At 35.3% G+C, this 18,767-nt stretch overlaps 1 long non-coding RNA gene across 1 annotated transcript; it reads left to right on the forward strand.

The window, feature by feature from the left end:
* Positions 1-7,300: 7,300 nt before the first annotated feature.
* LOC109369043 lies at positions 7,301-18,717 on the forward strand. Its single transcript, XR_002117656.2, has 3 exons — positions 7,301-7,717; positions 15,846-16,053; positions 16,754-18,717. It is a non-coding gene; the product is annotated as an uncharacterized LOC109369043 (long non-coding RNA).
* The last annotated feature ends 50 nt before the right edge of the window (positions 18,718-18,767 follow it).

An 18,767-nucleotide genomic window follows, 5' to 3' on the forward strand; every position in this document is an offset into this window, starting at 1 on the left:
CACACACTTGAATTGTTTCCATCTTTGGGCAGAATGGAATGGAGCAGAAGTAGGAGCTTGACTGCAGCACAACTGAATATAAACTGCAAGGGCTGAGAATTTGGTGAAAACAAAATTTCTTTCACCAGCTCTCATTTTGGGAAGCTAAATATCATTCTTTCTAAATCTGATCTTTACATCATTTATACTCTTCCCAAGTTCCCGGCATGCTATATTTGCCCATGAGACACTTTCATCATGTACAAATTCTGTTCTGTATTTCCAGTAATTCTCCCACAAATTTCCAAAGCCTATAAAATTATAATGTGTTCAGTGCTACAGACCAATGTTGCAAACACTTGAAGGGTAAAAGAAATTTCAACTGCAACAAGATCTTTGTTTTCCAATGTGAAGGATCTTTCCTAAAGTGTCTGTGTGATTTAGCCTCTGAAGATTTTAAAACCTTGCACTCAACATCTCTCCTTCCATGAAAAGGATGTTCTGGAAGATGGTAATCAAAATCCTTTTTCCATATTTCATGTTGAATCTGTGAGCAAAACACATATATCTATACTCTGCTGCAATCAATCTGTCAGAATCCACAAGAACACAAGATGCTGTATACTGTGGAAGTGTAGGTCATTTGCTGTCTGAAAAAACAGATGAAGATAAGTGAAACAACACTGGTCTTTATCAGGTTAGGTAGTATTTATGTCTTAGTGATAATTGACACAATAATCAGAAGTGTAAAAACCCTTAAATTAAAGAAAAAGGAAAGAATAAACTGTCTCTTCTGACATAAAGCTAAATTCTTTATGAACAGCTCTGCAGCTATCTAAGTGTATCTGGCAGTCCAAGTCAGTCCCTGCATGAAGTGATAGTTTATAATCTATTCAGTTGGCAACACAGCAGTTTCTAATGAAAACAAATGCATAGACAAATAGCAGTTTAGCAGCTCTGTGGACGACAGCATGTATATAGTTCATGTTCTTTTTCAAGGTGCACTGAACCATAGCAACTGTACATTACGTTGATACATTTTCCAACATAAATTGTCATCACTCTGGTTCTTCAAGCATTATTAGAGTGAGACAAGTCTGCTTCAGGTTGAGTTGACTTTAGGGGAATTTATACCTGTATCCCTCCTTCTACAGTTTTGTAACATTTTGCCTGAAAATAAGGGCAGTGAATTCTGATCTTGCCTCACCAGATTTTCACACCGGCTACAGGACACCATTTATTTGATAGTCTCCTTGCTACTTCTTAAATAAATGCAAACAAAAAATACATGAGTATTCAATGAGCTAAATATTAATTAAACTATACATTTCTGCCATATTAAAAACAAGCCCTTTCTATTGTATTACCATGTACCTCCTTTACATAAATGAAATTGAATGGGTGTAAGTTAGGGTAACCTTTCCTAAAGATCTTTTAACAGCAGTATCCACACTGTGTAAAAGTGCCAACAGGTCATTTAGCTATTAAACAAGCCTTTGATGCCTTTGATCCTAAGGCATGTTGGTGACACTGGGTAGTACTCTGTGGACTATAAGCCTCTCAAGGAGAATTTTTACTAAAATTATTTCTCCCTTAGAATCTCATACACAACAAATAGATCTTCTGTGCCCTTCACATACCTCTTCTCTTTAGTGAAAACTCAATACTTTGTAATAACCGCTGTTTATGCCATATAGGACATATCTAATACCAGAGCTAACTGTAACAAGAGCTTCACCCAAAATGTAGTTCCACAGAGAACTAACCTGGCAGTCGCCTTTACAGTTCTGCCATTCAGTTTGAAGCTATTCTGCAGCTCAGTTTTGCCAGTTAAGTACCCTGCATTAGAGCCATCAATTTTTTCCTCAGCATCTTAGCATTTTCCTTCAACACTAGGGTGCTTTTCCTTGAGAATTTAATGTTTTGCCTTGTTTCTTGCTCTCTGATAGCTTAGCAAAGTGTATCAGGGTTTTGTATATTTTTTCTCAGTATTTGCATGTCTTGCCTCAAAGCTTTTCTTTATTATGAAGATTCAATGTCATAGTTTCCTTGAAAACTTATGCTTCATCTTGGCACTTTGCCTTGGTATTGCAGCACATTCATTTCAGTTCTTTGGTGTTCAGACCATGTATATCTTCTGCCCTGTCTTTGTGAAATTTTCAGGTAGGACTTTGCTCTAACTCTTTCTTTCTATAGTTGGTTCATTTCAGCTCTAAATTTTCCAGACGTAAGGCAGGGTCCAGCATATCCCAGACAGTGGCATATCATGGTGCTCCTGAGTAATGCAATGTACTCTCTCACTTTTTTTTTTTTCCTCAACTAATCCTTTTCCCAACTAAAATGGGCAAAATCTAATTACTGACTGAGCATCAGCTCCTGACATAGAACATTAAACAGTAAGTTTTGCTCCGTTTGTTTTCTTTTTCTTATTCTGACACATCAGAATCTCCTGCAAAGAGAATTATCATGGGAACTTCGTTAGGTAGCCTGTTAGATTGTCACTCTTATAGTATTATTATTACTACTATTATTATTCTATGTCTATTTCAACTATTCTCATTCTTTTTTCAAATCAAATTATGTGATGGTTTTCTACACCTTCTGATATAAAACAGTAATAGTTTGAAAAAGTTCAAGTTTCAATTCTTTTCCCAGTACACCTAAGTTTAATGTTTTTTTTAATGCTCAGTGTTGGTGCTTTCTTTTGAAAAGAAATGATCAGGGAGAACTAACTCCATGTGTGTGTATATATATGTGTACATACATAGTATACTGACTATTCCTGGATCGGTGTCAAGTTCATATCGATTGTTTAATGACAAGAATATACTAATAAGGAGACATTTACTCATCTTTTTCCAAAGTTGGCCACTTCAGTGAGCAAAACATCCAAAAGCTAACACATTAGATCATCTCAGAAGAAAACAAACAGCTCTTAAGCACTGAAACTATCTTGTTTCATTTAATGTGCTGCGCAGAATTTGTGTGTTTGAAAAACAGATTCTGCAACTTTGAATGATATGTAATAGATAAGACCTGCTTTTTATGTCAGCATAGCTCAGCAGACATCAATTGAGATGAGCACATTTATGCTGCTGTAAAAAGTCTTATGCATATGAGTGTTTGCACATATAAATATATTCAGCTCTCTTAACGCTGAATTTAATTTTGTAGAAAAATAAATTACTCTACAATTAGATTCCTTAGTATACATAGTTCTGTATCTCAGTTCAGTGATTGTCATACTGGTCAATAAGATGAAAGAATTTCATCAAACTGTAAGACCTCATCACTGCCCATCTAAACTTTAAAACTTACACTTCTGTAAGTGCTGTACAAAAGAAGCAGGAGAAAAAGAGGAAAAAAATTAAAAAAAGCAATACATTCTTATTAGACTCCTCACTGTGTCCTAAAAACAGCGGGGTTTTGAGATAATGGCAACGTGCAGCTATTTACAACTTGTTAACCTTAACACTATGTTCTGAGAGCCAAACTGTCTGTGCACTCGCTGGCATTTTTCCTAAAATACTTGCAAGCCTTTGTAAAGGAAACAGTCACAGGGCTTCAAATAACTTTTTAGTACCTACTGCCTTCATAACAAGAAATGTTATGTTGCTTTTAGGGCCTATACTCACAGAAAAGAAGGAGTCAGTGTGAGACAAAAGGCAGAGAAAGGTAGGGGATAGTGGGTACATGAAAATTGGCAAAATGCTTTTTGTCATACAATAAAAAGAAACATAAGCATTATATCTAACAAGTTGCAACAGTGACACTGCTTTTTAAGATACACCCAAAGACAAAGCCACTAGAAAACACATGATCATTAATCATCTTTTAGTAACTTTCTACATCACAAACATAATTCTGCATGAATGAGTGTGTTCCTTTACATTTTGTGATATTTCAGTCTTAAGCCAGAACAGACTTGATGTCCTTATTCTTGTCCTGGTTTACATTCATTGTCACACATTTAAAAATGCCATGACTGGCAGTCTGCTCAAGAGGATTCTACACATGGGTATTTCCAGTCAGAGATGAATTTTGCTGGGAACGCTTCATAAAGAAGCCTTCTCAAAACCCTAAGTGTGTAACTTAGACCAAGGATATAAATAATGACTTTCATAACGACAGCATGTTCATACACATATAAAAGAAACACACACATGGTTTTAATACAAAAAGATAAAGGCACTTACACATACCTTGAAAAAAAGAAAAAGAAAAAAGTTGCAGGTAATCTTTACAAAATACTAAGAAATGTGTACTGAGAGAAGCATCGATCGTCCTGCTGTCGTGTTTTTATTTTGAACTCCGGAATATTTCCAGTATGACAAAAAGCCCAGATTCACAGTCATGCTCAGAACATTGTGAATGGCTGTGTCAGCTGCAATACACACTATTCATAATGATGAGGCACTGTGAATACAGCAGTTTTTCATGCATATTATTTGCAAAGGGTGTGACCTCTCCAAAAAGCTGAATGAATGCAAAACTACCGTTGTTATGTTCAACAGATGCGGTTAGAACACAGTTCATGTTTTGTTGTTATCCAAGTTTTCACTACATTTGTACTCCATTCAAGAGTTACACCAACAAAACAAAACTAAAGCCAAAATTCACCCAAACAACAAACAAATCGGCTTTTTCATGGCAATAAAATGTTTACGTGCATCTTGGATGACCTATTTGAAACTCTGAAGCAACAAATTTTGAGGAATTAATTTAGAAATGTTTATTTGCATTTTTGCTGTTCACAATACATTCCAAATTCTGCATCTGTGTTACTTCAGAGGAAAAAGCAACAATTAAACAAATGATTTCATCACAAATTCTGAGTCTTACAAGTAGGCTTCTGGCTTGGTCAAGCCTGAGTGAATAATCAAAGGTATGAAGTGCCTTGTGGAAAGGAAAGCCTTTTAGCACTCCTGTGCTGTCACTTTTTGATTTACTAAAAAAGTAACTCACCAGAGGATTAAGCTGTTTTCATGGAATTCATTTATTTCATCTAAGATCTTTTATTAATTCATATTTATTTAACTTAGAAAATCAGATTTTCAACATAAGGCTCTCCAAGTTGATTAACGGTGCAATAAGTTTTGTTTTTCTTTCAACTCTAATGCTTTTTCTAACTTAGAAACCAAGGAAAAAATATTTTCAGGCTTCTTTCATAGAAATTCAGATCAATGCTGTCTCTCACTATTTTGTTTGGAGATTTTTTTAGTTAACCACATCTCGCCTCACAAACAAGACGTAACCTTACTTTGTATTTCCTTACATACTGCAGCACTGGAGACCATTTAAAGATAAAGAGATTTTTGGCTTGTAAATCATCTTCCATACCTCTCTTTCATAAGTACAGATAGCTCCCATTCATCTTGTCTTTAATGACTACTCCCAGTAGAATGCTTACAGCTTTTTTAACCTGTAAATCTGATCATCCTCCCAAGAGATTCATTAAAAACTTGAACAGGACTTTCTTCTCTTACAAGAAACAATACTCTGGTATTGTTCCTGATGCCTTCTAATAATGAACATATTCCAAGAGAAATTGAAAACCTGTGATTTCCCCCTGGTTATACACTTCATAAACATATTATCCATGATGCCAACTATACATTTAAATCACACTGTTTTGCCTAGCTGGGATTGCAGTGAAGTATCTTTTGAAACAAAATTTGCTGATTCAAACAAAGGAAGGATCAGAACAACTGCCAGGGTTCTGTGTCTGTGGATACCAACTTATATTTGCATAACACTATTTTCTTTTACTAATGTAACAATAAACAGAATCTGTTCATGTGCATGTGCCTTATTGAGAACATTTACTATTAAGTTTCTACAATGGAATACATGTAATATCTTTATAGAGGCAGGCTGGATTAGCATTAGAATAGTGTAAGTAGCTCACTTTATATCCAAAGCTGACCATGTTTCTGATCATCAGTCAAGGAACAGCTCTTGCTGAATTACCACTATTTCACACTGGCACATCAGGGCATCTCTTTCATTAAGATTTGTCTTACAAAATAGCCCATCCCTGAATACAAGATGGAAAGAAAGTAATTGGGAAATGTTCCCAGTTGATGGCAAAAATAGAAAACCTAAGTGATAAAGAGTAATAGAAAACCAGTTCATCCCTTCCTCCACAGAGTGAAAAAACAGCAGAAATGATTTTCTGCTGAAGCTGAATAATTATATTGACATTTTTATATTCAGCACTATCAGGGTTGATCATCTTGAAGTAAGTCTGAGCCCCACGTCTAAAATACGTGTTAAAAAGCATATAGTGAATGTCACAGGTCTATTTTTATGGAATACATTTTTCCTATGGAATATTCTGTGTTTTTAGGAAGTTTTACAGCATACTCTATATTAGCACTTCATGATTAAATTCGCATTGATGGAAAACCATACCTATGCAGGACCTTTTTGGAACCCAAGAAAACTTTGATTTAGCCTATTGGCCTTGCAGATACTTCCCTGTATTCCATCTGCTGTTATTGCCTATTTAAAATCCAAGGAATCTCAAAATATCAGCCTGAGATGATCTATGGTTCAAATGCAATACATTCCTTTACACCCATTTATTAAGATAAACATATAATTAGGTTAAGAGGTTTCTCTTAGTGCAACAGGAAACAGTCCATTGTTGTGTAACAACTGTGTTTAATGACCAAGAAGCTACAAATAAACTGCAGACAGCAGAGATTTATTGTAATATTTCAGTAAAATCTAAGTATTTTTTAAGAGAGAGTTCTTGTTCAGATAGCAGAAACAAAATGGATAATTAAATGGTATAAGAAGAATCATGGGTGGAAAATACTAAATATGTGCATTCAGTATTCTGCTGATAAAATTGGCCAAAATAAACTAACATGGAAGTTTCTAAATTCCGGTTACATTTAGTATATGCAGTATTATATTTCTTTTGGAGATTTTAAAAAATGTACCAATGGCATCATATGATACAGACAGCACAGAAAATAAGTGGAAGTACTTAAATGAAAAGGAGTCTTATCTAGATTTAACAAAAAAAAAAAAAAAGGAAGAAAGAAAGAAATGTAGTTCAGACTCAGAATATCTTCATAACTTCTTTTCAGTGCACAATTTTGGTTTATTTGACTGCTTTGCCAAATAATTCCATGATAAGACAAAGAATAAATTAAAGGCTTAATAACAGTAAAGATTCTTCAAAAGATACCCAGCTTTATACAGTCAGACAGAAAATTCAAGTTTTGTTGCTCTAGTACTACAGCGTAGAGTAAAAGACGACAAAAAGGACAGCAAAATCAACCAAGGCAAGCTAACAAAATTCCTTCTCTCATTGATATATTTTGCATTCTGGAGATTTTAGGAGAACGGTTGCAAAAGTTCAAGAGTCTCCAAATACCTTAACAGTAAAAGCCATTTAGGATGTCATTCTGCAGATCTGTTTTAAAAGATGTGTAAATACCAGTCTACAGTATTTACATGCTCATAGGAAAGAAATTGGAAGATTTGTTACACGTTCTAGTACATCCTACCTGTATTATGAGCTAAGAAGACATGGAATCATAGGATAATCCAAGCTGGAAGGGACCTATGCGAATGAACTACCCAACCTCCTGCTCAAAGCAAGGTCAACCATAAGTATGAGCAGGTTGCTGAACTTTTTATTCAGTCTGATCCTAAAAAGCTCCAAGAACAAGGACAACACATTCTCCCTACACAGCTTGTTCCAGTTGCTTTTCTTTACTTGGTAAACCTAGATCACTCATTTCATTACCATCACTGAATACTATTTAGAAGCAGTGATGCAGTGAGTTAATGATAATTAGCAGAATGAGGAAACTGAACAAAACTGTTCATTTTTGGGGTGTCTAGAAGATGGCAGTCCTTTAAGTAATTTAAAAATTATTGGTTTTATACAAATTTTTAAGAACTTTAGATTAATTTACAGTGGATTTTTTTCTTCCAACATACTTACATTTCTGTCCATAAACCTATTGTCTCTTCTGACCTTACCTTATTTGCTCATATCCATTCAGCTCATACAATATGTTAAGTCTCTTTTCAGAAACTTCATTTTTTGCATTTCTACAGTGGATATGTAATGTCAATCAACTTCCAGACACTCCTGTTGTAAAGAGCACTTAACCATCAATATGAAGCATCAGCAGAATGCTCTTCATAAATACAAACAAAATCACACTCCGTCTAATGTGTCCACTCCAGAAAACCCTCAGGAAAACATAGATTAACAGATTTGTCTTACAGCTCTGAATGTCAACTAACTTAGGTCTTTCAGGACCCCAGGAAAAGAATTAGTCTCAGGTTTTCTTCCCGTGGGCTTCAATGTTTATAAAGCTGAGACTTCTGCTTTACTTTTATCTTTTACAGAAGAACTAAATCATGCAGCAAGTTTTACTCAGAAATTGAAATAAAACTAAAAAGCGTTTCCTAGATCAAAAGCAATACTTTAAACTGTATTTAGAACAGCACTGTACAAAAGCAGTGAACAGATGACTTGTAGAAGTGTAGATCTATCTTTATAACCTCAGTTCAAGGAGGCCTCCAAAAATTACATGAGGTAGCACACACTGAGACAGGAATAGCAAACAAAATTGAGATCCAAGTCCAAGAACAAAAATAGCAGCTCTCTCCTGTTCACTAGTAAGTTCTTCCTGTCCTGCTCATCACTTCTTTACTACCCTTTGAACAACCAGAACCACAAGGTTATGGCAAGCTCCTGAACTGGAACAAAAAATCCCACCCAAAACACAGTGAAAATGTATCACCTATATGGAGGAGTCCCTGGCTTTTTCATAGAATCATAGGAAAGTTCACATTAGAAGACATATTTGGAGAAGCAGTCTAGCCAAACTTGCCCAAAGTTTTTAAGTTAACAGTAGGTTGCTAAGAGCCTTAAGTCAAGTCTAGAAATTTTCCAAGGATTCCTCTGAATATTAAAGAAGCACTTTTATATTATGCAAAACCAAAGGAGAAACCTCTTGAAGTATTTTAGTTTACTGCCAACATCATCTTACCATTGAGCTTCAAATAATTCACACCTATCCAGGACTGAATTTTATTGCTAAGAAACTCAGTTTAAGGAAAAGGGAAAAGGAATCTGACTTAGTGCTAACTGGCATTCAAAACAGCCTAAAATCTTACAGCTGTCAACTCTCCATCTTGACAGAACTATTCACTACGACTGGGGTTGCCTTTTAGAGGATCCTTCGTAGACCTGAGTAACACCTCCAAAATATGAGAAAGAAATTATCCAACCCAGAAAGGACTTGAAATATTTCTCCCTCCAAAACATTTACAGCCAGGGCTGTAAGAGTTGCATCAGTTGAAGCTAAATTTATTGAAAGAGGAGAAAATGAGATAACAGTGTTCCAAAAGACAGTGGTATCCTTAATCTCTTTAAAATGGTAATTCCCCTGATGATGTGACTAAAGAATATCTGAGCATGTCTAACTGGTGTTAGATTTATCAGCAGGCATTTTATTCCCATAATAGCTTACTGAAGCTGTTTCCAAGAGTATTTTGAAATTTTAACATTCCTCTTCATTATTTGTCTGTCTTCCCAGTCAGAAGTATTCGTAAGGTCATGCTGATGCATATTCCTTATATACACACGTAACCACATGGATGGCAATTGAAGAGATTTTCTGATCCAAAATTTTTTAATCACCAAAGGATCCTAAGCTGTTCTGAAAGTAGCTTCTGTTGATTGTTTGATGCATCCTCAATCACTACCTTGTGGTTTGGTTACCACTGACAAAGTCAAGGCACAGATCTTTCACAGAAGTGACTGAGTTTTTAGAATTTAGTTATCTTGCAATAGCTATACTACACCACCCACCAGCTTCATCACTTCTCTAAAATTTTTTCAATATATATATATTTTTAGTGTTTATAGCACAATAAAACATGAAAGTACTGTACCTATCAGAATGAATTACATATAAGTAACTGAGACTGTAAATGTTTTTGCAGACTGATGTTCCGCTATTTTTGATTCAGCCATGATGTTTTAAATACTCATTTTTGTTAAGTAGAGCTCAGTGAAAATACAGTTGTTAAGTGTAAAGGGGACTCATAAAAAAAAAAAAAAAAAAAAAAAAAAAAAAAAACACTTATTTGGGGCCGGATCAAGCTTTTATGAAACTTACAAGGAAAACATTCCATTTGTTTATGTTTTTCCACTGATGTTAAATAACAGTAACCAAAACTTAAACCTGCTTTAAGTTACCAAGACAAAAAGCATATGCAGCAAGCAATCGCCGAACAAATTATATATCTTGTATGAAGATAAACAGTCTGAAATAGCAGTAATATTTTGTCAGTTAAGATTTAGGGAGTAATTTTGAAATATCCTACACAGTAATTCAGAAAAACACCACTCAGACACAAAACTGGAAAGAAATTCATTTTGTATTTTTATAAACTTCTCACTGAATTTGAGCTCTGCAGTGAAATACAATCACTGAAGCACTGTCCTATTGCAACTAATTTACAGCACATTTACTTTTTTTCTCCAACTTACGAGATAGTAAAAAAGATCTCAGGTTTAGCCTGCCATACTCTAATGAATAAAAACAAGTTCAGCTATCAGAAATTCACAGAAATTTCATTCAGTTTTTGTTTTTGTTTTTGTTTTTGTTTTCCTTTAATAAGAGAAGTCTTTCTCTTATGTTTATTTGTGTCAGTTTGTCTAACTGGATTTCAAAGTTTAGACTGACAGAAAGTAGAGGTGATCTCTTTTTCTGACTGGAATACGTGCTTACTGTGATTGTCTCAAAATACAACCAGGACTTTTTCCAGTGCTGGCTATTCAGCTTAGCAACAGTTAGGGTGAGCCTTCTGCTACCGCACATCTTTCCATCACTCACACTGACATTAAGAGAAGCAATACACACAGAGAAACTAGCCTGAATTCAACAGCATTTCTAAACATGGTCAAAATCCACACAAATACATTTCTGTACCCCAAACTTTGAAATAAAGCACCCAGTGAATGGAAACAGAAGACAGAAGGTAAAAGTGCTAATTAAAACTGTCTCTGTTTAATCAGAATCATCTTCTTTCAACTTTCATGTAACTTAACAGGCTGCTCGATGCCTAAACTTACCTGCTTAGTGAGATACAAATGCAGAGAGTAAAATAAGATGTAATAGGCCCCAAACTGAACATAAATTGTGATACCATACAGTCTTACTAGAATGGATTCATTCCTATCACAGCTTTTCTAATTCTTCTGCTCCTCCTTCTTCTCTGTTTAAGTATTTACAATCTACTTGAATAGAAAAGATTCAGTAAAAAGAATGTGATCACCCATTATTGGTAGCATAAGTGTACTTGAGTTGCAATATTTTTCCAGTATCAGATGGTGACTAGTTTTAGTGTTTCCAATATTAAAGAAAAATAAGAAAACATGAATGAGGTACGAAGTGTTACTATAAATAGTCTTTAACAAAACTTGTGCTGTATATATACGTATATTTCTTGAGAACAGACAAGCTTTAGGCTCTTTCAGAGTTCACTATGAACATCCAAGTCCTATTACTTACACATCCAAACTGTGGAAATCCTTTCAAATGGAATTCCACAGTTGCATGATAAACATTACTTATTTACTGATTTTTAACTTCAATTACCAAAGTTATTTCAAAGACATATTGCTCTCAAACAACCCAAACAAAGTGTCTTTTTCATTAAGGAATAATCTGAATTCTTTGTTATTTTATACTTATTTTCTCATTGTTTTAAAAAAGTCTGATGTTATTTAGAAGCTTTCACCTACACATTGAAATGACTGTTATTTCTACCAGAAAATATCCTTCAATTCTACAATGTTTTGCTTTAAGAAAAAATTCAGTCTATTCTTTTTCACTTCAACGTGACACCATGTAAGTATAATTTTCTTTGTTTTCAGAGAAGAAAGTGATCATTTTAAAGCAAAACATTTCCATTAAAACATTCAAAAACAAGGAAGCAACTCCCAAACTCTTGAAAATCAGTGGTATTTAGTCACCAAGAACATCTCTTCCTTTAGCACACGAGATTCAGACTGTTCAGTGACACTCACATGTCTCAGAACTACAGACAGAAGGTGTTGCTAGTTCATTTCTCATTGTAAGGCTACGAATGTTTGACATATCCCTAAACTCCAGTTAAGAAAACAACATTTTCTGACTTCACAATAGTAATACATTTCTTCGACATGAAATATCGGTGTATTTTCTGAGACACATTCACTTTCAGGAAGTGGTCATCTTTATTTCCCCTGAATTGCCAAATATTTTTGCAAGTTGATTTTTTTTAATTACTTTTTTTCCCTCTCCCTTCTGGCTTGGAACACACTGAGTTAATGTTCCATGAACTCATCTCAGACCTACTCTCTATATAATGCCTTAGAGTTCCTTCAGAGCAGTTCTTTCAAACTTGTAAAAGTTCTACAAATATGTAAGTAAAACTTAGCTCTTACAGACATGCACTGACAGCCAGAATGTCAGAAATATCTAACTGATAGCTCACCACTCTGTAAATGTCTTAAAGGTATTTTAAAGATAAGTTTTGCTAAGAAGGCATAGTTAACACTGTTCTCCTAGATGTATTGTCTTTTTAAGGGACTTTTACATGAAAAATGAATTAGGTAAAAAATATGTGAACACAAAGAATGTTACAATAGTTCCATTTTTTAGTCACCGTTATTTTGGATTATACTCAAGTACACTTATTTAAGGGTATTTAGGAGTGTCTTTCACAGTGTTATCATCAGGAATATCTAAGGTCTCCTCTGTAATTTGCATTCCTCAGATAACTAACATAAACAGTTGTACATTAGTCATGAAGATGCAGATCTCTTGAACATTAATTTTAGGAAGAATTCCTTGATAATTAGACATGCATGTACACTAATCTGGCAGACACTTAACCTCATGGTTCTGAATATAATTCTCAGAGAACAGGAAACTATTACAAAACCCTTAGTAGGAATCTATTTATTCTCATAAAGTCTCACATGTGAACAAGGCAGAAAGATGCATAGAAAATGAATTTTATGCATTTAATTCCCACTTTTCATCTCCAAAATTAGTACTTCGTTACCTTGTGTTCTTGATCTTAATTTAAAACACATTGCCACATACATTTTTCAAGGGCCAATTAAATGACAAAGTGAGATGGTTAGTCCATTTAATTGTAACTTTAGTTTCATTACCTACATCTTGAATATATTTACAAACCACTTGCATCAACTATAATTTGAAAAAGCTGCTACATTGGGCTATAGTTCAGATTTTCTATCATTTGACTCCAGTATTCCATATACACATTACAGATGCTCTTACATCACTATTTAATGGTGACATTTCAAACCATTGGAGTTCTGCATTTTTCCCTACCAAGGTTAGGGAAGGTTGTGGCACATCCTTCCTATATTTAACATCAGCATTTAATCATAAACATAATAATAGTTTGGTTAAAATCTCCTTCCAGTATGTGAATCCAACCTGCTCCTTGACATAATGGTTCCCCTTGAAGCTACCCTCCCTTTCAAGAAAAAATAACCTATACCTAAGTTAAACCAGTGATCCAAATGACCTGTGTGCCTGCTAGAACACAGTTCCATACTTGTTTGTCAAGAAACAGGATGAAATGTGCTTATAAAATCATAAAGCAATCACAAATCCCACACAATTGACTAAACAAGAGCTTAAATATGACTTCCAGTAGCAGAAATTGAGCTCATTTTCTGCTCAAAGTCAGGAAACTTCCTTTCTCAGAAGGACCATCAAAAAATGTGACCTTCTGGTGAAATTCCAGATACAGACTAGAAGCAGGTGGGTGACTTTTTTTTAATAGTTTTTTCTTACTTTACACTTTAATGGAATCTGTAATAGTGTCACTCTCCAAATAGCATTTACATTTCTTCTGGTAGACATATATGTATATCTGCCAGGAACTAAAGCTGTAAAGAAGCCTGTGTGTGGCTTTCCAGGGTTGTGATCACAGGTCTGGTAGACTGTAGATTTCCATGTGTACACATTCATTAATTTAACAAGCTCACATGGAACTGTAATACTAATGGTGTAAGCAGTTGGTTAAATGAAATACACTGTGCCTAGAGCACTGCAAACTTTTACTTGCTTTTTTTTTTTAATATAGTATATATATCCTGCTACTTCAGTAGATAGCCCACAAAATTACTAATTAAATGCTTACAAAAATAATAAAACTACATCCTTAAGGATGTAATATGTAAACACTGCAGACTACATCACCAGTGACATATTATTTCTATACCAACTTGGAAGCAGAAAAGCATTCCCTTAACAGCCCTATCAAATCAAAGCCTTATACAATGCAAAATGTTCCCCTGACAGGTAAATGAAGCAGGCAAAGTTTCCTAGCACAGAGAACTGCCCTATCTAACCCCACAGTGATGGGTTTTAAATACAGTGGACCACCTTGGTTTATAATTTCACTATTAAATTTGGAAGTCGCATTAATTTCAAGGTTCATTTGTCTCTCTGAGAACATATTCAGCTCTGCTGAGCTGGTTACAGAGATTCGCTTGCCATGATACAGTCCTAGTTGTATATCACAACTTATGTAAAGGAAAACAACATTAATTTCAAAAGAACTTCCCTTGAAAAGTTAAAAGCACTTGCTGTTTAATAGCCTAAGTTCTGCCATTCTTGCAAGCAAAACTTCTATACAACAATACCTTTGATACCATGTTAGCATGTTTAGCTCCTAAATAAGTGTTAGGTGTTAAAGTATATATGTTTCATAATGCAAAAATTATTCAAAGCTCTGTTCCAGTAGAAATGCTTTTGCAGACAAGAATCTTTGGCTCTCACTGTGTTGGATGAAGAAGTCTTACATTATCTGTGGAAGAACATTTATTTTTTAAGAGTATCTGAAATACATAATGTTCAACAGGCCACTTATTAAAAGCAATGACACGACTCTTCACAGTTTCTTGTTTACTGTCAGAACCATGATTTGATTTTATCTGCACTTTTATAGCAATATTGTTTTTTACATTAACTTTCCCTGGACCTTAATGAAACCTTCCCTGCAACTGGGGTGGGCTTTTTCTTTCCATTCAAATATAAAATCTTACTGTGTAATTGTGAAAAGTATTATTTGTCATCCTTATTTGGACATGGGTTTTGTTCTAAAAAGTTTTATGAGAATTAAAAATTGTTCCACTTGCACCAGGGGTAATAAGCAGCAATACTCAGAAGATATTTTCCATGTATTCAACTATTAGTCACAGTGTGACACCTTTAACATCATTTTAAGGACAGTTTGAACTCCTCTTACAGTGGAGCTTTTAAAAGTGCAAAAGCTACAGAAGCTTTTATGCTTCCTGGCAAGTCACTCTGCTAATTCAGAGTCCGTAATTGAAAAAGACTGCCTTTTAAATCTATTTTCCTTATTTTACCATTGGATGATGAGAATGGGAGTCTCCCTACAGATCTTACGAGATAATCAAATTCCCATTTCCACAGTAAATTTCCCACTTCATATTAGTTGCCGTTATATATGCAAGGAGCATGAATTTTCAGAAGAGACAAGAAACGCTCATCGCTCCTTTGCCACGCTGAAGACTAACAACTGCTATAAATTCCCTCAGTGATCTCACTGCAGAAGGAGGCAATTGAGACAGCAGACTGTTAATCCTCCTTATCAGTTTTTATTTAAGGGGCAAAACTTTTGTTGAATTGGACACCCATTTATTCTAATGTACTTGGGAAAATAGCATGTAATGTCTGGGACCCGTGCCCAATCATAGGCACCGTGTAGCACGTGCAACTGAAACACTGACTGCACATGTATTTCCACATGCATTTTGTAACTTCTAGCCTGCAGTACCCATGAAGAGGTTACAAGCCTGAGAGTAACGACCTCACTCTTTGAAGACGGCCGCCTAACTGAGACAGGCAATTGTCAAAGATCTGGGGATGCTTCAGAAGAAAGGTCTCCAAGTGTACACTGACCATTAGTACCACCCCCGGCACCTGTGACAGAAGGACCTGATTTCTACACTGCTGTTCTCAAGTGAACTATCTGGTAAGTGTGCTTCAGCCACTGCACCCCCAAAATCCTTTTAACACCTGTGTCAGACACTCAGTGTTAATCAAAAAGTACGGTCCTTGTTAGCTTTTTGAGAGGATAACTTAAAGGGTTCAGACACAAGATAGGGGGCTGTGCTTGGTTTCTGTAACTCTGCCCCTAGAAGAAATATCTAGAATAATGCCAAGGGCATCTAAAACAACCTCAGACTGAACCAGTAAATGGAGATCTGACTAATTCCTGTGTTAAGACAGGGCTGTGCTACTTTAGGAAGAGTCCTACTGCCTCCTTAATAATCCCAGGCCCCTTTAAAGCCCAGTATAAACACCCACCTGGCTCCATAAGGCTTTCCAGATTGGAAAGAAATTATTTTGTTGTTGTTGTTGTTTTTCTTCTCTAAATTGCTCAGGCTGGCATTATTTTCTACCAAGCTTTCTATAAATTCAACTTTACAGTGCTATATTAGCAAATGTCAATTGTTATTACACTTCATTACTTAGGATAACTTCTTTTTTACCATATGAATGTATTAAGCTTAGATCCCATCTGCAAAACTAAATGTTAAATTACTAAACAAATGGGTGTTCTAATAGAATGATTGGCATATCTTAACTATGGAAGTGTGAAAGACTACAGTGTAAGACTACAAATGCAATACAGGACCGCAGGTTCAGATCTTTGATCTCCTTTTTCGCAGAGGCTGTGATGTATAAAGCCAATTCCACTGAGCAGACAGTACTACACTGAATATAAATTATCCTTTAACTACAGCAAGGCTTACACTCAAAGAAATGCTGCAAGGATGAACAATGCAGCCATGAAGCAATAAAGAGTTCTTCTGCAGAAAAATTACAGACCCAGATCTGCATGGATAACCATGTTTTCAGAAGACAAATTTTGTCTCAGCTGTTACTTGATAAAAACTAGAGTCAATTTTGGAACATTTGTACATACAGAAACATAATTAATGAACACCGCTTACTTTTTCCATTAAAAAGTGAGGCAGGAATGCTTGCCTTATTTTCCAGACTGAGCATCATTCCCCTCAGCATCGTAACAGTTGTTTTGGAAGGTGGATATCAACAGTCTCAATTGAACATGGCTTGAAATTTAAGCACATCTTTTCCAGATCTCCTCAGAAGAACCGTCTGCCTACTGAGCCTACACTAAGCTCCCTGGAGCTTAGCCATGAATATTCTAAACTCATCTCTTACAAATCACAAGAAGTCTCCTTTTGCCAAAATAAAACACTTAAGAGGAATTCAATACACTTAAGCTGCTTTTCTTCATTTCCTTTGATTATTTTAAATGAATAATTTCTGTCTAAACTTTATGCTAAATATACAGCAAGAGAGACACTCAACAGTAGAGCTATTACCTCTGATTTTGTACACAACTCAAATGGGAAAACAAATTACTTGTGACAACCTGAGATGTTTTGTTTTGTTTTAATCTACATAATTTTATAATTAACCAACTCTTTTGCAGTTATACAAAGATACTAATGAGTATCTTTAGAGGAAATTTCTCTATTGTTTATTTAAATTGCAGGTGGCTCTAAGAAATGGGTCATTTGCAGTCTATCCTGTTTATTTGTATAGCAGCTTCCATTGTGTGTGAAGAAGTTTGTAAATAAATGAGTAACTTTTCTCCTGTCTTACCTCTTTTGACCTGTGCAGTCTGACAGATCAACACTGCTTCCACCGCTGACAAGCAAAAAGTGAACATTTATCTTTGGCTTAATCTTTCTGTTCTCTTTGGGTTTCCTTTCAATAAGACTCAAAGAAGGTGCTCTTTGTGGCTCATGCCACAACGTTGTCTTTGCCAGAATAAAATTCAGCAAAAAAAGAAGGCAAGTTTAAGCTGATATCCACTATTGTCCTCAGCTCTGCTTTGGTTCAATAAACTTGAACATCTTCCCCTCCTTTGCCAATTGTGATAAGCAGGAACAATTACCCAAAATGCATTATCAACTCAAGCTCAAAAAGACAGGATCAGATGAGTTGAGTCCACCTTTCTCAAGCTTACAGTTGTTTTTCATGTCCGAGGGGGGCAAATAAGTCCCTGTTTGCCTCTTGTCACTGAATTCAGAGCTACTTCTTAAAGGCAACTACACCAAGGTTGCAAAAGGAATAGAAGACAAATCCTCTGCTTTCTACAGCCTACAGGGCTTCCGAGTGTGACCAGCAGGCTGTAGGCTTTGTGCCATTATGGCAAAACTCATAAATGAACCATCCTTCCCTTCCCTGAATGGTAAGAAATATTTTATCCTTGCCTTTTCTGTGTTCTCTTTCCTTGCCTTTCTGTGGTCTCCATAGCTGAAACCAAGTATTCATTGGACATCACTGCAATGCTTCTCTAACCAATTCTAACTGCATACGGAGCTTGAGTAATTTAAAATATATTTCAGCTTGATCTCTGCTTTATCCCATTCCAGTACTCCACATATACAGCAACTTTAAGCTCACAGATATCCCTCCATGGTTCAAGAAAATCCTTCAATCTAAGAACTTCATTTACAATCCAGCATAGTTTCTGCTTTCTTGTCTCCCCACAGCAGCTAGACATTTTGATGCAATCCTCATTTAATGCAATCTCCATTACAGGATTATGATCACATCAATAAAATGCTCCATATGGTTTTTATTTTTGGTTGTTTTTTTTTTTTTTTCATCCCTCTCCCTCTCTCATTAATACCAGGCACTCTATCT

Source organism: Meleagris gallopavo, chromosome 9, assembly GCF_000146605.3.
Source record: "Meleagris gallopavo isolate NT-WF06-2002-E0010 breed Aviagen turkey brand Nicholas breeding stock chromosome 9, Turkey_5.1, whole genome shotgun sequence".
NCBI lineage: Eukaryota > Metazoa > Chordata > Aves > Galliformes > Phasianidae > Meleagris > Meleagris gallopavo.